Source organism: Hylobates moloch, unplaced genomic scaffold, assembly GCF_009828535.3.
Source record: "Hylobates moloch isolate HMO894 unplaced genomic scaffold, HMol_V3 SCAFFOLD_11, whole genome shotgun sequence".
NCBI lineage: Eukaryota > Metazoa > Chordata > Mammalia > Primates > Hylobatidae > Hylobates > Hylobates moloch.
This window is the reverse complement of record NW_026652286.1, coordinates 65,104,595-65,130,589: the sequence shown is the minus strand read 5'-3', so window position 1 is coordinate 65,130,589 and position 25,995 is coordinate 65,104,595. Positions and strand designations below refer to the sequence as shown.

Below are 25,995 nucleotides of genomic sequence, written 5' to 3'. Positions count from 1 at the left end.
CTTCAATAAATTCTATGAATTACAGATAAATCATTTTTTTAAAAAATGATTAAAAATATAAAGAATGGATATTTGCAGAATTCAAGAAGCACCATTACAGTCACCATTGTTATTGCCAAAGCCAAGTCGCTGTGCCCTGGGGAGTTGATGAAGCTATGTACGAACAGCTGATGGGATGAATGGCGCACCTGATCTCAAACACATATAACAGGTACAACAGTAACAGCTGTCATTTATGGAGATTCAAAAAGATCCAAGACATGTTACTTCCCTTAATCTTCTCAAAAACACAGAAAGGTAGCAGTATTCAACATAATCTTTTAGACAAGGAAAAGAAGAGTTGAGTTTATGAAACCTGCCTGAGGTCACCCAGAAAGAATTCAAGCCCTGTTCTATCTAAGGACAATCTTTGCATTGCCACAGAACTTGCACTTTTCTTCATTTAGTACCAAAAGAAATTGAAGATGTCTAACCTAGATGCCCCAATCCAAATACTTCATCTGCTCCCTCTCTGGTTTTAATACACTATGTGAAACCATATTTTGCAGGCGAGTAGAGTCAGGTACCCTCATCCCTAAAATATTTTCCAATTAAAATGAAAGAACGATGCATATGTTGTACGGGAGGAAGTCGAATTTTAAATAAACAGAACATCAGCTCCACCAACATCCACTATAGTGACAATGGGGGTGTGTCCTGCGGTTGAAGGGTATAAGAGCTCCTTTTGGAGCTTTAGAGGCAGGGCTGGGTAAAGGGGCAAACTTGCGTGATGAAAATCCATCAAGAGAACTATTGGCAAAGAGAACAGCAGAGTAGGGAGCAAGGCTCAGAATGGGGGGCAAGGAGGCCAAAAAACCACATCATTTATACTTTGCGGTGTTGCTAAGGTTCCTGGAGACAGATTACGTCAGGAATGTTATCTTAGGTTGCTTATATCTGAGATAATACATAGGTATCTCACTTTAAGAGCCTACAGATCCATTTTCTCCCATTAGGTCTGGTTTCCACAGACCAACATGGTGCAAAGCTTTCCACCAAATCCCTGCCTTCACCCAGCAGAAAGGAGGGAAAGACAAAAGAAGGAGAAAGCTATCTTGTAAAGCTCCCTAGACTCTTCTCCTGTTCTTCATTAATAGGTAAATGAATTTCTCTATTCAAAGAGAATATTCCAAGTCCCCTCCCTTAATGAGAAAGGCCTGTGTAATGCTAATTAGATCCACTAAATGCAAAGATATTTTCTTTTAGACAAGGGAGCCTGAATTAAATTTAATGTAAGAAATGAGTTTTTTTTGAAAAAAATATTCTGCAAAGTGCTAATTTAATTTTACTATAATAGTCTAATAAAGGAAACCAATATTTACAGGGGAGTATATTAAGCAAAACACAAAACTGTTAAAAGATTATTTAAAAGGTACCTTATCGCGTACAATGTATTTTATCTTCACTGCTTCCAGTAGTACTTATAGTGACTAGGATTTTGGCCCAGATTTTGCTTTTGTGCTCAAAAGAGGTCCATCCCTACATTAAGATAATATTCAGAGTATTGTATTTTCGAACTATTGGATAGGACTTTTATCTTAGTAGCAGCAGATCTGAAGATGACCCAGAGGCTATGTAATTCACTCCTTTAAACAGATAGAACCTAGGCTGTCCCAAAGAATGCCATGTCAAGTATGCAGCATCATACTTCACATTCACCAAGCCAGGAATAATGCTTAGAGAACATATGCCTCTGCAGACCAGCAGATTTCATCTGAAGTCCAGCTTTGGAAAAATTCTCCAATGCCTCTGAGCCTCAGTTTCTTTATCTATAAAACTCTGTATATAAGAAATACCTACCACTCAGAAATGTTATATGAAGGATTGCTAGAATTATCAAATTAAAATATAGGAGGTTCAGTTAAATTTGAATATCAGATACACAAAAATTAATTTTTAGGATAATATTTTAGGATATTACAGGATGTATTATTTGCATCCTATATTTTATCTAGCAGTGTCAGAGGTGGGAGAACCAGAGCAACTCCATCTTGAATAGGAGCTGGGTAAAATGAGGCTGAAACCTATTGGGTTGCATTCCCAGACAGTTAAAGCATTCTAAGACCCAGGATGATATAGGAGGTTGGCACAAGATACAGGTCATAAAGACCTTGCTGATAAAACAGGTTGCAGTAAAGAAGCCAGCCAAAGCCCACCAAGACCAAGATGGTGACAAGAGTGACCTCTAGTTGTCCTCACTGTTACACTCCCACCAGTGCCATGACAGTTAACAGATGCCATGACAATGTCAGGAAGTTACCCTATATGGTCTAAAAAATGGAGGCATGAATAATCCACCCCTTGTTTAGCATATCATCAGGAAATAACCATAAAAATGGGTAACCAAGAGCCCTTAGGGCTGCTCCGTCTATGAAGTAGCCACTCTCTTATTCCTTTGCTTTCTTAATAAGCTTGCTTTCACTTTACTCTATGGACTCACTCTAAATTCATTCTTGTGCAAGATCCAAGAACCCTCTCTGTGAGTCTGGATTTGGACCCCTTTCCTGAAACAGCAACACTGGTTATGTAGGTTAAATAATTTATGTACAGCATTTTATATCATGCCTGGCATATACCAATATATGTATGTGTATGTATACATACACACACACACATATGTATATGTATGTATTTTCTGAGCAAGGTACAATGGCAAATAAGAAGTTTATGGCATAATCCCCCCGCTGGGAGACCTTTATAAGCTAACTGGTAAGATGATACACCCATTCCTAGAACAATCAGAGGATAACAATGAGTCAAGGCCAAACTCATACGTGCTGTGTGCATAAGAAGGGGTAAAAATCAGATGATCTGAACTGTCACATGAAAGCATCACAGAGAGAGTACATCTTGAAGTAGGACCCAAAGGAACTGTTCCAAAAAAAGAAAATGAGAGTAAGGAGGTGGATATTCTGAATGAGGGACCATCTCAGTGTAAGCAAAACCCCAGTGGGGGATCAGTCTGAGCCTGTCATCCTCAAGAGTAAGAACAGCTTCACTGCAAGGAGGGAGCCGTTGGACAGGACATGGCAGAGAAGCTGTCTAGACAGGGTGAGAGCAAGTTATGGAAGGCTCTGGATATTGGTGTAAGAAGGTGACTTGCTACTTACACAGGGGCCATAATTCCTCTCTGTTTAAGGAGGATAGCAAAGCTCTGTAACCCTAGTAGGATCTGGAGTATGCTGGATGGGGAGGGCCAGACTTGTATTTGGGCTGTAACAAAAGCAAGGGAAGTACAGACAAGAACCGGTTCCTGGGCAGAAGGGAAGTGGAAAACGAAGCCAACAGCTGTCCAGCTCAGGCAATGAATGATGGAATTAGCCAGAGAGGCTAAACCCAACTATGTGGAAACAAATAGGAATCTAGGAACCCCAAATCAAACTTGGGGGAATGGAATGAAACCAATGGTTGGAAAAATTTCCTGGGCTGCTAAATTGTAACTTTGGTGTTTAAAGAGGGCTTCCAAAGCTTGGCAGGAAAAGGCGAAACTGCCAAGGAGGCCATGTAGGCTCAGATGAGGTGACTGGGGCAGGAATTCAGCCACATATCCCCAAGAGAAGGCCAGACCTCAATGGCAAAAGTGGGGATGGCCAGAAACATTCAGTTTGAAGACATGAAACAGGACACCAACGACATGGATAAAATTGAGGCAGGAGGTGACGCCAACTTAATAGATATTTATTAAGTACCCAACATAAGCAAGACAACTAGGCTTTGCAGAGAAGACAAGAATAAGACATCAACATCTTCAAAGTGCTTCTGATCAAAAGGAGAAGGATTAAAGATAAGACAGAGAACCAAAACATCAGCCAGATTCTGATAAGTGACAAGAGGGCACTAGCAAGCTGACATGGGTGTGGCTCAGGTGGACAGCTATCTTACCAAATTGTGGGTGAGGATGGGATTGGAGAAAGATTTTCTGAGTTGGAGCTTAAATATGGGTAGGACTTTTGACAGGCGCAGCTAGTGTTAGGGGAAGAACATTTCAAACATAGGTAATGTCAAAAAATCATGGTAGCATCACTAGACAAAGTGGGACATTGGGTATCACATTTGGTCCAGTATATATTGAGGCATCTAAGTAAGGATGCTCTGGAGTTGACTAGAAAAGCAAAACTGGGGTTAAAATGAAGAGTAAGAACTTCAATAAGAGATATGAGGCATTATTCATTCTCACCTATTCTTTTCCTTAACACCAACAAAAACTTATATTTTCAAATATTTTCCATGCTAATTTAACAAAAATAACAAAGGCAAGATTACAAGCTGGGATGCTTTACATGCCTTAAACAATTCAAGCAGTCATTGAGCATATAATGTACCCTGAATAACTGTGTTTATGTAATATTCTAGCCTATGCCAAATTATTAGTTTACCCTATTGATGTGTTTAAAGCATATTAATCATTTTTAAATATTCAGAGATTATATAATTACTGCATTTTATAAGCTTTTGATAATTTTTAAAGGAGGCATTCAATTATCTTTACCATTTGGGGTGCACAGGTGTTTCATAAGGTGCTACAGTGTGGCTAATCCTACAACCTCTAATATTTTGTCATAACAGGTGCTGATTATAGGGAGATTTCTCTGATGTCAATGCTAAGGTAGCCAGAATTCTGGAGCTATGAAAAACAGTAATGGTATTTTTTTTTTCTTTAAAGTGGAACATGAGCCTATTAATATGCCCAGTAGCATTTGATTGGGGTCCTGAAATAAAGGAGCCCTTCTAGTGATAGACTTCACATATTGAAGTACTCTGTCCCCAAATTTAATTATCTTAGGGCACAACTACCATATATGATAGAATGTACCCTTTTATCCACAGCCTCCAGCAATTTGCTGAGATGGAAAGGTGGCCTATTATTGAATATATCTCGAGAAAAAAAGAGATTTCATAAATTTAATCAATAGTACATTCCAGTAGCTTACAACTCTCAGAAGCATCACGGTCTCCCTTGGGCACTACTTATAATCCTCTGGTCATAATTTAAACCAATTTCTTTTCATTCTATCCTCTGGTTGCCATCTGCCTCCCATATTTCTCTCATCCTTCAGCTTTATCTTCTACTTTATTTTGTCCCTTCAACCTTTCCTTAACAGGTTCTGCTTCCTAATTCTTGAATCATTTTCACCGGTCCATTCCTGGACTTTTCCAAATAGTTCATTTGTTGTAGGATCCTGACATAGCAGTTTAATAAGAACCGACCACTGATCTTTTATGCTACAAATTTTACTTTTAGATTAATCTGGATTTTAGCTTACAACACAATTAATGGAACTATAGATACCCATCTTGTTTTTCATAATGAACTGTCTTAGTGAAACTTAGAAATGTCCTTATAAGTAATACCATTGCAGTCACCAAGATAACAACTGTTTTTATTTTCATCAGTTTTTCATTCCTTTCAACTCCTCTGTCAAAGCCACATACTTAATTACCTTTCCAGCATTTTTTTATGATATATTAGACGATCATGGGAGAAAATGTTATTTTGCCATGTACTTTTCTTCTGAAGACCATAAAGCTTCTCTCATAAGTGATCTAATGTGTCCCTAAAACACTCATCTCTGAGAGATGGAAGGTTTTATTACCCCTTATTTTATAAACAGGGAGAGTGAGGCCTAGGAAGATTATATGATTCAGGTGATTTAGGGACTAGCAATGGGATGCTTTTTCCACGCTCTTCGCTGCCTAATGCAGCTGGAAGATAGCACTGTTTAATAATTCTTTCAAATTTGCAGTCCATTATCAAAAGGGAAATCTTTTTGGCAGATCTATGTTGTGGGCAACAAGGCACAGTGGAATGCCAACGTGGTACACAGTCTGAAGACACAGGTTACCACTTCTTAGATATGTGACTTCCGGTGGATTACTTATGCTCTCTCTATTTTTGTTTGGTAAAATGATCAGGATAACAGTACATGATCCACAGGGTCAATAGGTAGTACACTAGTGTTTCCGAACTGGGTATAGAAGCTGTCACTAAAAATAAGCAAACCACCCTCAAGCCCCTGAATTTTTAATGCATTATATAATCATTTAAAATGATTTAGCACACTTACAATCTGTTAATATAGAGAACCAAGTAATCCTGTGAATATTATTAATCAGTGTTGGTCAAAATACAATTTTAAAAGATCTTTAACATTTAAAACTCAAATTGTTACTTTCTGGAACTATTTCAGTATTTCTTTAAAAATTTATTAGCCTGCATGTATTTTCTAAACACAACATGTAGAGTTTACATACTAGCTATGAGTCCCGTCATACTGTGCATACTATAGGAACACTATAAATATTTGTTGACTTATTTCTAATGTATATCAGTTGTAAGTGATTCACTTTTCAGTGTATGTATTTTCTAGTTCAGCTTTTTCTCCTCTTCTCTCTCTCCATCTGTCTCTCTCTATTTTCTCTATCTCAATCTCTCTCTCCCTTTTTTCCCATGAGGCATAATAGAAAGAAATAAAACAATCAAAAATTACATATCACAAAAAGAAAAAAATTGCATATCACAAATAGATATTTTTTTTCCTTTGGAATAGGCTATCTCCCAACACACTGCTGCCCCATAAATTTCTTTGCTGATCCCTAGGCTGCTGGCCTGTAGGAATCTCACTGACACAATATTAATTTTTTCTAATGTAGCTTTCCTTTCTTGAGGAAATTAAAAGTCTTATTGCACAGTAAGGTGACTGCTGTTAATAATATATTGTATATTTGAAAATAGCTAAAAGAGATTATTTTTAATGTTTTCCATAAATAAATGATAAACATTTGAGGTGATGTGTATGCTAATTACCCTGATTTGATCATTCCACAATGCATACATGGATTAAAGCAACATATTGTACCCCATAAATATATACAATTATTATTTGTCAATTAAAAATAATACTTAAAAAGAAAAAATTGGCTGAGTGTGGTGGCTCACACCTGTGATCTCAGCACTTTGGGAGGTGAGGCGGGTGGATTACCTGAGGTCAGGAGTTTGAGATCAGCCTGGTCAAAATGGTGAAACCCCATCTCTACTAAAAATGCAAAAATTAATGGGGCATGTTAGCAACTGCCTGTAATCCCAGCTACTCAGGAGGCTGAGGTGGGAGAATCGCTTGAACCCAGGAGGTGGAGGTTGCAGTGAGCCAAGATCATGTCACTGCACTCCAGCCTGGGCAACAAAGCAAGACTCCATCTCAAAAATAAATAAATAAATAAACAAAAATAAAAAATAAAAACAAGGTAATGCCTGACACATAATACATTTTCAATATATACTAAATGAATGAATGAATGAATGATTTGAATGTCTATTTTGTGGTATAATAGTCTATGATTCAAATATATACAGAAAAATAAACTGTGTACAGCATAGTGAACCTTAAATATAACGTCTTACTCCTTGGCCTGTATGCTGTAACATTCTTGGCATCTAGCTCTCTTATGTGATTATATATTGATATTTTAAAAAATAGCTTCAGTGTACAAGTATACTGCTTTAATCTCTTGTTTGTAGTTATAAAAAGCAAATCTAAGCTAAAGAAGAAAGTTTTTCTGTTTTTTCCTTTTGTAAAGAAATCTCTTTTTCTACCATGTGCAGCAAGGTGGAATCCTCCTTTCTATCTTTCTCCCTTCTCCGTGTGACAAAGCTCCACTGATTGGAACCTTTGCCTTTAAGTTACTGCTGGCTTTCAGAGGAGGTATTCCACAGAGTATGTAAACACTGTGCTTTGCCCAAATCGGTAATTGTTAGCATTTTATCACAGAGGCTAGAATTTGAATCGATTATCCAAATGGTAGGAAAGTGTTCCAAGGACTGTACTTACTAAAGTAAGAACAGCAAACACATCCTGCTTGGGAATGAACATGATCCGTAACACAGAAACATTAACTCTCCTCTTGGACTGAAGGTTTATCAATTTACTTGTGATGTAATCCACCTGTTTGTAAAAATGTCCCAAAGACCTCACTGCAAGGTGCTATTTAATGACACAGTCAAGGTCATGTTAAGGTTGAGATCAACAAGTAATTAAAACCCAACCAAGTAACTAAATATTCCCTAGAAGTTAACTTTGGGGAGGCCCCTAATCACCAGAGAAAATGAATGCAGCTTGGTGACAAAGCTGGCACCTACACAGAGACTGCTCCTGCTTCGGGTTTAGCCTTCATGGACCTGAAGTCCTCCCTTAAGACACTATTCTTAAAATGTGCATCTGTTTCAGAATCCAGTCCCAGGCCCCAGCAATTGCCTACACTGGCAGAGATTATACTTCAGATCAGCAGAGCACACATTTTTAAACTCCCAATTTATAATTCATTATATGACAGCTAATTATTAGATCAAAGTAATTAGTATGTAAACCTCAAACTAAGTATGGCACACTTGAATACAACTTAAAAGGCAAGGTCTCTGATACTTTTAAATAACCTTCTTTTATTCCAAGCTCCACCTTTCCATTCCTAGTCTCAAAAAATAGAAAACAGTCCCGAAGAGAAGCCTTCTTCCTTCTGCCTATTAACTTATTTAGATTGAAAACAATTTGTAAAAAAATACACACACAAAAAAGACCCCCTCTCAGGGAAGAGGGAGGGGAAGAAGGAAAGAGGTATATATTTATTCACGTTATCACTCCAGTTAGAAGTGTCAAGTGTGGAGTTCGTATATATGCTTATCACTAAATTATAATGACAAATCCATGAAGTAACTATTATCAGCCCCATTTTACAGATAAGGAAACTGAGGCTTAAAGGAAATGTTAACATTGTCAAAGGGTGAACTTCTCCACACACACAAAACAATTCTTTTACAAGGTTTTTAGAGAGGATTTATATACTTTGTACTTAGATAATGAAGTTGAAGTTATAAAAGACCTAATACAGAAAAAAATTTAATACAAATTTGATTCATCTTATACATTTAACTAACACTCATATACAGTGTATTATTATTGTTGTGGTTTCCGGGAAATCATTTACAATCAATTCATGTCATTACCTGAGAAGCAGAAGAAAACAACTGGGGACAGGGGGTGGTGGGCATTGCATAGGAAGCCAAGAGAACCGTATTGATTTTGTATCTTTAGTGAGCCAGATAATGGGTTGGCGTCTACCTACATTAGTTCAATAATCCTTACATCACCTGTACTTAGTCTTATGCATTGTTCGCCCAAATTCATGAAATACCTAAAAGATATTAGTGAAACAACAGGACAACTAACTAATAAATGGAAAAAAAATCAAGGTAAAGGGGAAATAACAAGGACAGTAATTTTTAAAAAGTCAGCCATAAGGCATAATAATGTTTTGTGTGGCTGGGCGCTTGAGCTCTGATGCCATCAGACCCGAATCTAAGTGCAGGCTAGCAGCTTTTAATTCCTATTCCTTAATAACGCTGGAATCTTGAGTTAATGAGGGAAACACTGGAAGCCTCAGTTTACTTATGTGCAAAGTGCAGATAATGAGAGCATCATTACCCCTATCACAGGGTTGCTATAAGGTACGCAGCCAAAAATATATATTAAATACTTGGCACAGTGCCTGCAGTGCAGGAATGCTCCACAAATATTAGCCATCAGTACTAAAAATAGCAATCAATACATAGTCCATGAAGATGAGTGTCAAAGGTCCAGAACGTTTACTAGAAGCTCACCATTATTTGGCTCCACCTCACACCCGTTAAGAGCCAAAACGATGTTTCCTAATTGACAGGTTGTATCAGAAGAAAACAAAGAACCACTGAAGAGAAATATAGTTGCTTCCTCCCGTTATGGGGACTGGTGAGCACATTTCCCATAGTGATTCATATTATTTCCCATTTTATCAATGAAGAAATGGAAGTCCTGCATGGTTAAGCCCCAGGTTCAGAGGCACACAGCAGAGGCCACGCAGGACACAGGGCTCCCTCCACTTGAGTCTGCTGCCAGGTTAAGGCATTTGGAGCCACAGAAAGATTTGGAGGGGGTGAATTCACGGAGAAGATACTTCTATCATCTCTGGCAGGCACCAGGGACATATTTCAGTCTCTTGTATGTTTGGTGTGGGGTTGGGGAGTTTAAGGTGGGATTTTTATTTCCTGAAGCAATTGCTATAGTATTTTCACAGACATTTGTATTTAATTTTGTCCACCAAAGACCATAATGCTTCTAAACAGATGTGGGGGGCTGACTGTGATAACCAGCTTCATCCATGGCTACACTATTTTCAACCAGCATGAAGACATAAATCAAATTTCTCTTCCCTCTTGAGGCCCTTGTGATGTTTCGATGCATGTCAGCCTTGAGAAAATATGTGTTTGCTCTTTTATTAAATTTGCCTTCAGAGGAACATGCCAGTTATAAGTTGTGGCTGAATGGAGAACCTTCATTTAGGTGATTTCAATTTTCTTTATTCATTTTTTTAAATTGACCAATGTATTAGTTTCCTGCGGCTGCCATTACAAATTACCACAAACCAAGTGGCTTAAAACAACATAAATTTTTCCTCACAGTTCTGGAGGCCAGAAGCCCAAAACCAAGTTGTTGGCAGGTTTGGTTCTCTCTGGAGGCTCTGAGGGAGAATCTGTCCCATGACTCTCTCCTACCTTCTGGCAGTTGCTGGCTACCCTTGGAATTCTGTGGCTTGGGGCTGCATAGCTCTAACCTCTGCCTCTATCTTCACATGGCCTTCTCCTCTCTGTGTATCTCTATGTCTTCTCTTTTTCTGTCCCTTATAAGGACACTCATCATTAGATTTACAACCCATATTAAATCAAAGATGATATCATCTTAAGATCATTAGCTTAATTACATCTGCAAAGACCCTAATTCCAAATAAGGTTACATTCTCAGGCACCAGGAGTTGAAGCTTGGACATATCCTTTTGAAGCCACTATTCAGCCCACTACAACCAGTAATGACTGTGTTGTTTGTGTTCACATCCAACAAAACAGAAAGCAGAGGGATGTTACTAGGGGCCACCAAGAGTGTTCCTGCTGGGATGTGGGGTGATCTCTTCAAGGGGCCTCCATAATTCCCAACCAGCATAGCCATCCTCAGGGAGCCAGGAAAGAGAGGCAGGGTTAGTCACTCCTTCAGGGTCATCCCACGGCACACCTATTTAAGTATTTATTACCCAAGATGGTAATTTAAATGATGCTTCCCCACTAGTATGTTGGCTTATGAGAAACGGGCATCCTTTTTCATTGCTGTCCTGATAGCACCTGCATAAGTCCTAAAACACAGTAATTTGCTAAATTAACACAGTTGAAGTTGCAGGTAAAGTGGAGAAAAATTAAAGAAAATAGAACAGAATAGAAGATAAAATGGTTTCCTTCAATTTTGTACAATTAATCATTGTTGCCTAAATCAAGCCATGGCATTTCTCAATTTTGACATGGATATATTTCTAATAATCTGCCTTTTCTTTTTCACTTGAATTCTAGGCACCATCTTCTCATGGGCTCAATTTTTAAAATTTGGTTAGCAAGATACTGCATGTTTTCAGTTACCTCATGAGGAAATCAAATGCTTAAATTATAAGTACTAAAAATTCAATGTATATTATGGAAGATGAAGGATTCTGCTGTCATGGTAACCCAATAGGCTGAACAAGGACAACTTACCCATTCAGCAGTTAGCTATTTCAATTAGTAGTTAACTAGTTGAAAGCACCTCAAGGTACACAGTCATTTTAATTCTTTCATTCCTGTGAGATTGTTAATTTGTATACCTCACCTGACGTGTTAGTGATTATAATAATGCATTGCTACATGCGATCTTCCATTTCACTCTATCATTAAGGTTGCAATATTGACAGTTTTTTTTAAGCGTGGGCAGATATTAAAAACCTACTCTAGTTGCACAGAGAGCAGCATTCTTTAAAACATCCCTTGATATTTAGTGTGTGGGTGAGAAAATATCCAACTATCCATAGTGTTTATTTCACTTGATTTTCATCATCACATGTTCAGGGTTATCATTTCATCCTGACTGACTTCAGGCTGGATCTCATCTCAGAATCTATCAGCTTTTGTACATAAAAATTACCCATAAAATTTGATGATAGAATGATACTGTAACATAAGTAAATAGTACATATCTTGAAAATAATAGGTACCCCAGTAAGATCACTCAATTGGATTTGTTATTCGATGTCTTTTAGGGGCACAGCATTTCACCATAAGGTACACTGGATGGTGAGCCCCACAAGGGCAGGGGCCATGTCTTTTTCACACTCACAGGAATCTCCAGTGCCAGGCACATGGAGCACTCAGCTGCCAGCATCCAAATGAACAACAGAGTATATGGTAAGGCAACTGTCAGGGCTGTAAGAGCCATACCTCAATTTAAGGGTGAGGCTTCAAGCTCCCTTTCTATCCCCAAATATGGGACAGTGAAATGTTAAAGTTCTCTGATGTTTTCAGAAGTGCAAAAATGCTACATCCCTGAATGCCCTTGCATAGGCACCCAAGAAGAAAGCTGAGAAAAAAACAGGATAGTGAGTAAAGAAAGAAATCAAATGCATGTGTCTTTATAGCAGCATGATTTATACTCCTTTGGGTATATACCCAGTAATGGGATGGCTGGGTCAAATGGTATTTCTAGTTCTAGATCCCTCAGGAATCGCCACACTGACTTCCACAATGGTTGAACTAGTTTACAGTCCCACCAACAGTGTAAAAGTGTTCCTATTTCTCCACATCCTCTCCAGCACCTGTTGTTTCCTGATTTTTTAATGATGGCCATTCTAACTGGTGTGAGATGGTATCTCACTGTGGTTTTGATTTGCATTTCTCTGATGGCCAGTGATGATGAGCATTTTTTCATGTGTTTTTTGGCTGCATAAATGTCTTCTTTTGAGAAGTGTCTGTTCATGTCCTTTGCCCACTTTTTGATGGGGTTGTTTTTTTCTTGTAAATTTGTTTGAGTTCATTGTAGATTCTGGATATTAGCCCTTTGTCAGATGAGTAGGTTGCAAAAATTTTCTCCCATTCTGTAGGTTGCCTGTTCACTCTGATGGTAGTTTCTTTTGCTGTGCAGAAGCTCTTTAGTTTAATTAGATCCCATTTGTCAATTTTGGCTTTTGTTGCCATTGCTTTTGGTGTTTTAGACATGAAGTCCTTGCCCACGCCTATGTCCTGAATGGTATTGCCTAGGTTTTCTTGTAGGATTTTAATGGTTTTAGCTTTAACATGTAAGTCTTTAATCCATCTTGAATTAATTTTTGTATAAGGTGTAAGGAAGGGATCCAGTTTCAGCTTTCTCCATATGGCTAGCCAGTTTTCCCAGCACCATTTATTAAATAGGGACTCCTTTCCCCATTGCTTGTTTTTGTCAGGTTTGTCAAAGATCAGATAGTTGTAGATATGCAGCATCATTTCTGAGGGCTATGTTCTGTTCCATTGATCTATGTCTCTGTTGTGGTACCAGTACCATGCTGTTTTGGTTACTGTAGCCTTGTAGTATACTTTGAAGTCAGGTAGCGAGATGCCTCCAGCTTTGTTCTTTTGCCTTAGGATTGACTTGGCGATGCGGGCTCTTTTTTGGTTCCATATGAACTTTAAAGTAGTTTTTTCCAATTCTGTGAAGAAAGTCATTGGTAGCTTGATGGGGATGGCATTGAATCTATAAATTACCTTGGGCAGTATGGCCATTTTCACGATATTGATTCTTCCAACCCATGAGCATGGAATGTTCTTCCATTTGTTTGTATCCTCTTTTATTTCATTGAGCAGTGGTTTGTAGTTCTCCTTGAAGAGGTCCTTCACATCCTTTGTAAGCTGGATTCCTAGGTATTTTATTCTCTTTGAAGCAATTGTGAATGGGAGTTCACTCATGATTTGGCTCTCTGTTTGTCTGTGATCGGTGTACAAGAATGCTTGTGATTTTTGTACATTGATTTTGTATCCTGAGACTTTGCTGAAGTTGCTAATCAGCTTAAGGAGATTTTGGGCTGAGACAATGGGGTTTTCTAGATATACAATCATGTCATCTGCAAACAGGGACAATTTGACTTCCTCTTTTCATAATTGAATACCCTTTATTTCCTTCTCCTGCCTGATTGCCCTGGCCAGAACTTCCAGCACTATGTTGAATAGGAGTGGTGAGTGAGGGCATCCCTGTCTTGTGCCAGTTTTCAAAGGGAATGCTTCCAGTTTTTGCCCATTCAGTATGATATTGGCTGTGGGTCTGTCATAGATAGCTCTTATTATTTTGAGATACGTCCCATCAATACCTAATTTATTGAGAGTTTTTAGCATGAAAGGTTGTTGAATTTTGTCAAAGGCCTTTTCTGCATGTATTGACATAATCATGTGGTTTTTGTCTTTGGTTCTGTTTATATGCTGGATTACATGGGAATTGAACAATGAGAACTCAAGGACACAGGAAGGGGAACATCACACTCCAGGGACTGTTGTGGGGTGGGGGGAGGGGGGAGGGACAGCATTAGGAGATATACCTAATGCTAAATGACGAGTTAATGGGTGCAGCAAACCAACATGGCACATGGATACATATGTAACAAACCTGCACATTGTGCACATGTACCCTAAAACCTAAAGTATAATAATAAAAAAACAGAAAAATAAAAAATAAAAAAAGAGATTTAATAAAAAATTAACATTTCTTTTAAATAAAAAAAAATCATACCCTCAAAAAAAAAGAAATCAAATGCAGAAGGAAGTCAAAATTGGGAAGGAGCCACAAACGAAAAGGGAGATATAGATAAAGAAAACTAAGAACCAGAAAAGAAGAGCTAAGTGGTAAGCTTGCTCATTTGTTCCTTTGTTCCTTCGTTCAGTAAACACGTGTTTACTGAGATGCAGAGAGAGAAACACAGATACAGAGAAAGAAGAAACGTGAGTGGCTATGCGAGTCTTACCAGACCTAGGCAAAAGACACATAAGTGAGTATTCAACAGAATCACATACCCAAATTTTAGGCCAAAGATGATATTTCACAAAATGTATACTACGTCATAGTAAAAACTGCAAAGAGAAGTGAGGTGTTAATGGATGGTGGTGAAAGTCACACTATGAAAAAGTGACCTTTCCAGCTGGGGCTAACAGGCTGAATTGTGCTCCACTAGGGCAATAAGGATCCTGAAGACTGTTGGGTGTGATGTGCAGGTCCTGTGGTGGTAGCTGCTGCTTGTCACTAATTCTGAGGCCAGCAGGCATCCTTTGCCCACCCTTCCTTCCCCCCTAGCTGCCTGTGCCCCAGCATGGAGTAGTATGGGCTAGGGAGAGGACATGCCATCCTTAAGAAGCAGGGAAAGGAATCCTACCAGAGCCTCACTCTAACCATACGTATCTTGTCCATCCAGTTCCCTTTTCTATGCTCCCATTCCTTACCTCTTTCCCCCAATTCATTCTTCACATTTAGGCTCTCTTTAGGATCTCTAAAATGATCATGATATTTCTAGACAAAGAGTTTTGGAAAAAGACTAAGAAAAGGTTTGGATTTTTAAATTTTTTGTTTGTTTTTGATTTTTAATCTTAGGACCCAGCACGGTCTCTGGTACAGAATAATCATAAAATGGTAATCAATAACTTTTACTGAACACTCATTAGATGACAGGCATTTCATCCCCACAGCAACTCCATGGGGCAACATGTTCTTACACATGTTTACTGAAGGAAGGAATGAAGGAACAAATGAGCAAGCTTCCACACTTTGACACTGAAATCATATCTTGCTCATAGTTTAGTTCCACAAGCTATTAGGCAATGAGAATCTTGAGAAATCCTGAAAACGACTGGTTCTTTGTGGTCAAAACAGTGTGCAAACAGATAGGGACGGTGCCTTTTTCAATCTGAGGCATGAAAAATGCTATATAGAGCTTGCTCTTAGCAAATATCCCTTGAAGGCTGGCAATGTAAATTAAACTGTGCATTTATTTAATATATGGAATTATTTGCACATAAATACCCAAATCTTACCTATAGGTTTTCTTTAGAATATTGTGATGGGTAAAATCAGTATAAATGAAACAAGAGTGGTTAAGGATGGATGGCTGTTGAAACTGGAGGATGGGTATACAAGGGCCCATTCCACTGTTCTCTTCCCTTGTGCATATGTTCACAAATTTTCATAATCAAAACTTCATGAAAATTTCTCAAGGTAACGTCATTAATGATTATCCAACACCATGCTTAGATCCTGTCTCACACACAATCCTTCATTGGACATTTGATGAGAACTTCATGTGTGCTGAATCTGCTTTATGTGCAAGTACAAGATGACCAAGGACTGGCTTGTCTTCAGGAGTCTCGCAGTCTAGAGGAGAGATACAAAGTTTGAATCTCTTATTACCACTTGGCAGACACTGGAAAGCACTGTGAGGGAATGAGGCTTAGGAGTGAATTCAGCTTAAATCAATTATAGTTTTCCAGACTTGCCAATTGCTGCATATTCACCGTGTTCTTTACTCAACAGCCATCGCTCAATTTTACTACATGGCACGAAAATGACTGTCAAATAAACACTGACCTAAGTTCTCATCACCAACCAAAATTGTGGATTTCAGAGACTCTGCTGTCAGAGACAATGAAAGAATAAATACGGTCAGACAAAAGAGAGCCATAACACATCACAGGCTGACAAGGAGGCCTGTGGTGAGATGAAGCGCTCAAAGTCATAGCTCTAGAGAGCAAGAGCTGTTGGAAATCACTTTTCCAACCAATTACTGAGATAAGCCACTGAGATGGTGGAGGCTTGCAATTCCCACTGCATACAGCAAGCTCCTAATGAAGGCAGCAGCATCTTAGCTCTATTAAATATGCAAAATGATACAAGTAAAGGGGGGGACTTTAATCCAGTGGGGTTCCCACTACATTTCTCATGAATACGGTGGAATATATAGCAAAGTTAATAATTTCTCTTGGAGAAAACAACAATAGAAAGAACAAGAATAAAAATTACATGAGTGCCAGTGTTTCTGCTCAATTTCCCACCAGTACAACTGGAAATCTACCAAACTCACCGATTTCTCTTGGGAAAACTGAGGCAATAGTGTTTTTGAGGCCTTGTTCTCAACTTTCATTACTTTTCTTTCTGAGTTAACATTCCTTCCCTCTGTCCCCCTCATCGGGCTTCCTCAAAACAAACAAAAGCCTGATATGTCATTTATACTTTGGCCAAAGGCTATGCATACTTATGTGTGATTGCATAGACTTTGCATTTAAATAACAGTAGCTAGCATTTATTGAATGTTCTGAGGGCTTTACATGCACTTTCACATCACTCCCACCTCACAGCAATGCTATAACATAGGTATGCCTGTTATGTTCATTTTACAGAGAAGGAAATGAAGGCACAAAGAGGTTAAGTAACATAAGATCATGGAGCTAGTATGCAATAGAGCAGGGATTGCTCCAGGCTGACTGACACATGGTCTCAGCCACTGGACTATACTGAAGTCATGAGAAGCTTCTACTTGCAAACAAAGGGCTTGGAAATATGCACAGTGAAGTTCAGTTATGTGACAGCTGACTGGGAGAGACCTTTCAACCTCCCAAAATTAAGCTATATCTAAAATTCCTCCCAAAGTAAAACTGCCTTCGTTTTCATGAGGATAGGTTTGTGTTACCAGTTTACAGTCTAGTGAGGGGAAGAGAGAGGTAAAGATAATTAAAATACAGTGACCTGAGGGTTGACAGGTATCCACATGAATATACCACCTGAGGTCAGAGTACACTGCAAGTACCTGTCTGGAAACATCTGGGAAGACTGCAGAGGGGAAGATCTTTCAGCAAAGTTTTGAAAGACGAGTTGGAAACTGTTAGATAAATAGGGTGAAGATGACATTCAAGACACATACAATTGTGAAAAAGGAGTTAACAAGACTAGCAAAGCAGGTAGGAGGCAGAGAGTGAATATCTTGCATGCCAGGTGAAGGAGTATGGACTTTATTCTGTTAGCAATGGAATGACATTCAAGGGTTTGAAGGACTACATTATAATCAGCCTAATCAAAATGTTCTAAACGTTGCCTGAGATTTTCTTACAGTTTTGTGTACCAGGGTCTAAGAGGAACAAATTTCATGTTCTTTCCACTGCTAGCATCAATCCCCATGAGGCCATGTCACACACAAATGATTTTTCCTCGCTATAAGTTATACACACAATATAAAAATGTACTCACTAGTCTACTTCCCACTATCTCATCATGCCTTTGGGATACTGCAAATATTGCACCTGGTAGGTCACTATCTAATTCATGGATAAAGGGACAATGTCCATGTTAATATGCATATTAATATCAGTAACATTTAAATTCTTCTTATCTTGGGAGAACTTAAACGTATTTAGAAATTGCAAAATGCATTGTGATTGCCTCCACTCTGCTGATTCTCTGCTAACAGGTTGATTTGCATAATGACAGAGACCCTATTGATTTGTTCCTTGGTATATTCTCAGTGCCTAGAACAGTGTCAGGTGGCCTAGGAGACATTCAATAAATATTTGTGGATTGACTGAATGGCATGAATTTTCATCTGGGTTTCGAAGTAGGATAAGTCGAGAGAAATTCAGTCTCAATAATTTATTGAATTTGTCAGTTAAAATGAGTAATTTATCATGATGGCTATCCACGTTCATATCTCTTGACTGAAACTTAAAGAACACTGATAATTTTTATTACTATTAGTAGTAATAACAATAATATATTTTAGTAACCTGGTAGTGTCTGAAGTTGACTAATATAAATCTATATTTCAGTCAATCACAAAATATTGGGGGAATGCCTGCTCAAAATGTTTTACTTATAAGAGTACATGATCAAAAGGTTGGAAGGCCACTGTGTTAGTCAATCACTAGCATTACTTACAGTCCCTCCATCTTACTCACATATTTGCTATTGCTTATATATAGTCTATATTATGCACAGAGAATTATTTTTATATTCAGATAATGAAGTAGCTACCCAGAAGCCAATTAGAAAATATTTTCTGAGCAATTACTCCACAGATGATACTGGACTTGGAAGAGAAGAATCCATGGGTACAACGTAGCAAAGAAATAACAGGCAGAAGCCACATTCTCCAGCTCTTTCTAAATTTGGCCCCAAATTCAAAGCTGTTCATAAAAAATTTTTCAATTCATATGTACTATAGCATTGTATGATGGTTAATTTTATGCATCAACTTGAGTGGGCTAAAGGGTGCCCAGATAGCTGGTAAAAACATTATTTCTGGGTGTGTCTGTGAGGGTGTTTCTAGAAGAGATTAGCATTTTAATTAGTAGACTGAATAATAATACACCCTCACCTGTGTGGGTGGACAGCATCCAATCTGTTGAGGGCCAGATAGAACAAAAATCCAGGCAAATTTTCTCTCACTCTATTTTCTTTAACTGAAACATCAACATCTTCTCCTATCCTTAGACATCAGAGTTTACGGTTCTTGGGCCTTCAAACTCCAGGAATTATAACAGAGTCCCTTATGCCCCTGCCCTTCACCCTCTAGTTCTTAGGCCTTCTGACTCTAACTGAATTACACCATCAGCTTTCCTGGTTTTCCAGCTTGCAGATAGCATTTCATGGGACTTCTTTTCCTCCATCATTGTGTGAGCCAATTCCCATAATAAATCTCCTCATATATATACTATTCATTCTGTTTCTCTGGAGAACCCCGACCTACACACATTGTGAGATAGTATCTCCACTTTACAGGTAAGAAGACTGAGGCTCCACAAGGTTAAGAAATTTACATCAGAGTAACTAGGAGAACATGAAATAAAATCAGTACATATTTATCTTGGCCTTCTATATGCAAGGGGTTATTCTGGAAAATATGTGAGATACAGAATATAGAGAAAGAGAGAGAGAAGATAGGATAGCTTCCATAAGGAATTTCCCATTCTATATGGTAGGAAGTATTGTATATGATACAAATAGGAGGTATTGTATATGAATATAAATATAAACTGCATATGAATATAAACACCCAAGTACTGATTCATATATGTGAAAACTGAATGTTTGTTACTGAAGGGCTTAAAAGTGATAATCAGAGTTAAGGAAAGTCAGGAAAGGGCTTAGTGAATACTGCCTGTGGAGAGGTGAAACCATCCAGAAAACAGCAAAGAGGTAGAAAGTAACAATGACCCTAGGCAGGGAATTTAATTACCCACTTTAATGAATAAATATAGACACAAATACTCTCACCTCATGAGCAGGAGACGTTCTTATTTATTGTTTAAAATTATCAAAATAGTAGGCCAGGCATGGTGGTTCACGCCTGTAATCCCAGCACTTTGGGAGGCTGAGATGGGTGGATCACTTGAGGCCAGGTGTTCGAGACCAGCGTGGCCAACATGGTGAAACCCTGTCTCTACTAAAAATACAAAAATTAGCTGGGTGTGGTGGTGCACGCCTGTAATCCCAGATACTTGGGAGGCTGAGGCAGGAGAATTGCTTGAACCCTGGAGGTGGAGGCTGCAGTGAGCCAAGATTGTGCCACTGCACTCCAGCCTGGGGGACAGAGTGAGACTCCGTCTCAAAAATAAATAAAAAAATAAATAAATGAATAAATAGATAATAAAAGAATCAAAATGTTGATGCCAATTTGAAACAAACCAATATTCCCTCTGAGAAAACGAAAGAAGGAAGTCACAAGAAGTATGAGAGACAAGATTTTTTGGGGTTAAAGTCCTATATGTAAAGAAATATATTTCAGTACTCTCAAGTATTTTCAAATGCTTAGACTTTTATGGGAATTTTATGAATATTAAACAAATAATTGACTTCTCTTTGTATAAATGTCACACTTTCCTTCAAACAGCTCTCAGAACATTATTAATACATAAGGTAGGTAAGCGTCATAATGGCAGCATTTTAGGTAAACACACACACACACACACACGAAGTAGAAGGATCTGAAAGACTGTCAATACTGAAAGAATAGCTATAAAAGTGTCAGCCATGCTATATTCACTAGGGTACTGTGGTGACAAAAATGTCTGTGAAATTTGGAGAATTTTCCTTGCAAGTGCCCCAGACAGGCTATTAAGTAACTGAAAATTTTCTTTCCCACAGATAAGTGCTGCCTAACCAGCCTTAAATCACCTTTTAAACATTCTGTCAAAAAAGTTGTTAATATAAGAGAGTAGCACATTGACAGGTATTCTTCCTTTTCTAAAAGCTTCTTTTGGCATTTTTAAAGTATGAAAAGTTTTTGCAGTAAATACTCTGGTATTTCTGCAGAAAGACTTTTATAAGGCCAATTAGAGGGAACAATGGAATAACAGAAAAGAAGTGTAAGGATCAGATAAAACACAGAAGCTGAAATATCTGACTCATTCATAAACTGACCAATGAATAACAACAAAGTTCCAACCAGAGATCTGCCAGCACCTACAGTGAACAAAAATGATGTCTGATGAGCAGAATGAGGTATTTAGAAAGCCCAACACTAAAACTGAATGACAGAAATTTTTGTGATCATACACAGCATAAACTGAGTCTTTTTCTTTTTATTGTTTTAGATTAAATAGCCATGTGATCAAATTCCAAGATTCTACAACCAGAGAATATGCCCATATAAAGAAAAATATATCTTAGAACAACAAAAGTAAGAAGGAAAACACACGGGTAAATTTTTGTGACCTTGGATTTCGCAATGGGCTGTTAGATGCAAAAGCAAAATCACAAGCAATACCAATGAAAAAAAAACTAGACTTTATTAAAATTAAAATGAAAACCCCTTGTTCTTCAAATGCCCCTATCAAGAAAGTAAAAGACAAGCCAAATATTTGCAAATCATATATCCGACACAGGTCTTCTATCTAGTACATATAAATAACTATTACAACTCACTATGAAGAAAAATAGCTCAATTTTAAAGTACTTAAATAGATATTTCTCCAAAGAAGACATACCAATGGCCTAAGAAGAACATGAGATGTTCAGCATCATTGGCCAGTAGGCAAATGTAAATCAAAATCACAATAAGATACCACTTAACATCCAGGATGATGGCTAAAAACAAAAAGTCAGATGAGTTTAAAGGAGTGTGTGGAAAAACTGAAATGCTCATAGACTGATAGTGGGATGTACAATGGTGCAGCCGCTTTGGAAACCAGTAGGGAGGTTCCTCAAAAAATTAAACATGGAGTAGTAACCACATGCTCCAACAATACTGCTCCTCGATATATTTGTAAGAAAAGTGAAAATATATATCTATACAAAACTTACATATATTCATATCCTTGTTCCTGATAGTCAAAAGACAGAAACAATCCAAACATCCATCAGCTGATGAATGGATAAACAAAAGGTGATGTATGCATACAACATTCAGCCATAAAAAGAAATGAAATACTGATACACACAACACAAATGATCCTTAAAAACATTATGCTAAGTGAAAGAAGCCAGTCACAAAAGACTACATGTTACATGATTCCACTTATATGGAATTCATATGAAATGTCCAGCATAAGGGCTGGGCGCAGTGGCTCATGCCTGTAATTCCAGTGCTTGGGAGGCAGAGGAAGAGGATCATTTGGGACCAGGAGATCAAGACCAGCTTGGGCAACATAGTGAGACCCTCAACTATTTAAAAAATTAGCTGCGCATGGTGGTGCATGCCTATGGTCCCAGCTACTCAAGAGGCTGAGGCAGGGGTATCCCTTGAATCCAGGAGTTCGAGATTGCAGTGAGCTATGATCATGCCACTGCATTCCAGCCTGGGCAACAGAGCAAGACCCTGTCTCAAAAAAATAAAAGGAAAATAAGTAAACAAGTGCCTAACTTAAGAAATATATATAAAGAGAAAGTAGGTTAGTTGTTGCTTGGGGCTCAGGGCATAAGAGAGCTGAAAGGTAATAGCTAAAGGGCATAAGGTTCTTTTTGAGGTGATATAAGTGTTCTAAAATACATTGTGGTGAGGGTTGCACAACTGAATATATCTAAAAACCATTGAACTGAACAACCCAAATAGGTGAATTGTATGGTATGTGAATGACATCTAATTAAATTGTTACAAAAAAATACACACACACACAAATAACAGAAAGCATGTTTTAAATACTATATTATCATAAATCTCAATTTCCTCACCTCTTAAATGGAGAATAATAATAGCAACCTTATTGGTTGTTGTGACGATTAAGTAAGATGTATAGAAGGAACTGAGCAGGACACCTAGCGTGTGACAGCGTGCCAAAGGATTTCTTTAAATCACTGCCAGAAGCCAGAAAATCATTCTGGCTCAGTGTTACTATGCACCAAAGACTTTTCACTGATGTTAATACCCTCTAAAAATCCTCCTTGACCCACACTGAATGGGGCTCAGAGGTGCATGAAGGTAAAGAATTGGACCTCTGGAAGGTTTCCAAAAGTTAGCTCTTTGTCGCCGAGGAGTACAGTTTTCCAGCCAGGTGCAAAGCAGCTATTTGGAAAGGCTCCTGAAAAATATTTCCTTGGGTAATCAAAAATATAAAAACACTACACAAACAATTTTGTCCTTATATTATTAATTACCTTTTGGGACAGAAATAAAACAAAACAAATTACCCCTGCTGAGTAGTGTGATAACCAGAGACAGCACCAGATGAGCTAAGCCTGCTTCATGCCAGAGACAAATAGGGCTTGCTCAGCGCCAGAGACAAATTGGACAGCCTTATTTCCTACTAGAAATAACCATCACAATACAAAAGCAGGTTTTAAGTACTCAGCAGCTTAAACATACACGTGCATACACACACACACAAACACAACACGTGCACATATGAATCTATCACATACCACACTCACACTTTGGCTTCTGAGACCATTTGAAAAGTAATTGAATGCTAGTTAAGCAAGAGCTTATCTTCAGGAATGGAAAATTCCCTCTTACCTAAATAAACATTTTCTATAGTTACTAAAATAAATTCCTATCAGTGGTTTGTAATTAAGCTTCCTGGAATAAGCATCCTGACAACTAAGTGCCTCTGTGAGGACAGAAAGTACCCTCTGCTCTCCTGGGGATCACAGTCTTTTGCATGCCTGGCAAGCCCAGGACTTTCCTAAAGAAAGATGTGCTTTATAGGCTGATTCATATCTCTAAGCATTTCTCACAAACCAGGGGGCAGCAGCAAATGCCTGAATGTGACAACAGGAGATATCTAGCCTGGCCAAATAAAAGAAGCCACTCCAAAATAAGGCTCATAAAATATGTGGCAAGAGCCTTCAGGCCTATGAAACTTTCACATTTTGTCAAAGGCAATCCTGGTGAATCTTCACTCCAAATAAGTTAGCCCTCAGGAATAGAGGATTGGCTTTTTTATTTTCCTTATTAAATTCAGAACATTTCTAGGTTCCTAGTATATCACAGGCCAAGATTTCAGGACATTTTAAGACATCATAGGATTTCATTTTCCTCCCTTCCACATCAGGACAAAAGTGCAAGCTTTATCATCTCCACTACTGCTCAGGAATTTAAAGGCATCCTACAGTCTGACTGGGGCAGAGAGCTGCAGTTTATACCTGCAGCATGGCTGGATTCAGGTGAGGCATAGAATCTGACACAGAATTTATCAAGAATGGACCAACCTCATGTTGGGAAGGTCAGAGCTGAGGAGATCAGTGGCCTGGGGTTCAACAGGAGAGAAATCTGGCTGACTTCTGGCTTGAGAGTTGGTCACAGCAGTGGGGACATAGCAATACAAAGTATGGAGCCACTGCACCAAGAAATCTTGTCAGTCTAAGGTAAGTAATCTGAACAGCAACTTGGGAAGGGATTCAACAAACTCCCTTGAAGTCTTTGCTTTATTACAGGTCATCGGCCCGGGGAACAGTGGGAGTCACAGGTGGAGGGGAATCCTGGGAGACGGAAAGACCTGAGGTCACTCCTGCTGCCTCCTATAACAGGGTGGTAGTGAGGTACGGTGAAGGGAACAAGCAGCATAACAGTAAGGCCAGGAAACTTACGTCAGATGGAGTCAACATCCTCCATAAAATCCGAACCAAATTATTCTGTAGAAGGTGAAGATGGAGGAGAGGCTATACAGGAAAGTAGAAAACTTTCAAGTAGAAACAGGGAAGAATGCAATAGACAGTGAAAGAAAGATGAAAACTATGAAAAATGGGTTTGCCAAGCAGAAGTTAGAGACCACTTACAAAGCTGAAAACAAGATATGAATGAGTTCATAAGAATTCAACAAATATTCATTGAATCCCTACTCTAAGCCAGGTTTAGATCAGGGGCATAAACAAATGAGGCAGTGTCAGGAGCTCAGGGCAGAGCTGGGAGACAGATATGTAAATGGTACGTTACATTTTAGGGTGTTATGAATGTTGTAACTGGGCAATCATGGAGCATTTTCGAGGAATAATCTGTAATGGAGCTGATTAGCAATTCTGTGACTTTTTTCTCTCCTGTGGTGGGCTTGGCAGCCTAAAATGAGCAGTTACAACCAAGGACTGCAGGGACCCAGAGTTACAGCATGATAAATTGGGTATGGAAACTTAAGCATGTTCATGAAACAAATGTTCCTTGTAGTATTCCAGCACCTTGGAGAGTACCGCGCTCAGCGTAGGGCCTCACAGATATTTCTGAAATCAGAAGATGAATACATGAATTAATTAACAAATCACCACAGCTTTTCAATGGGTAGGGAGGCATGTAAACAGAAAAAGAGAACCAAAGGATTATGAGAATTCAGTGTCAGGAATAGGACTTGATAAAAACATACCAGCTTTGCCAAGGAAATGGGCTGAAGAATAGAAATGACTTAGATGGAAATGACCCATGGAGGCATTGTAGGCACTGAGACAAATGGTGAGGGCAAGGACAGAGAGGATGACGGCAAGCAAGGCACAGGGCACGTGACTGGTGGGAAAACATCCAGGAGTCTGGTAGATAACAGCTAAAAGAATAGCAAAAATTTAAAAAGAAGAGCCTGGATATAAGTTACCTTGAATCCTCCTCCTCCAGGTTATAGAGAACAGGAGAATAACCTTTACTTGATATGGTTTCCAGAAAAGTGCAGTC

The 25,995-nt window shown here is 38.5% G+C and overlaps 1 protein-coding gene across 4 annotated transcripts in view; it reads right to left on the bottom strand.

Moving 5' to 3' along the window:
* FAT3 (FAT atypical cadherin 3) overlaps window positions 1-25,995 on the bottom strand; it is a 679,936-nt gene that overhangs the window by 319,270 nt on the left and 334,671 nt on the right. The gene's annotated exons all lie outside the window — the stretch shown is intronic.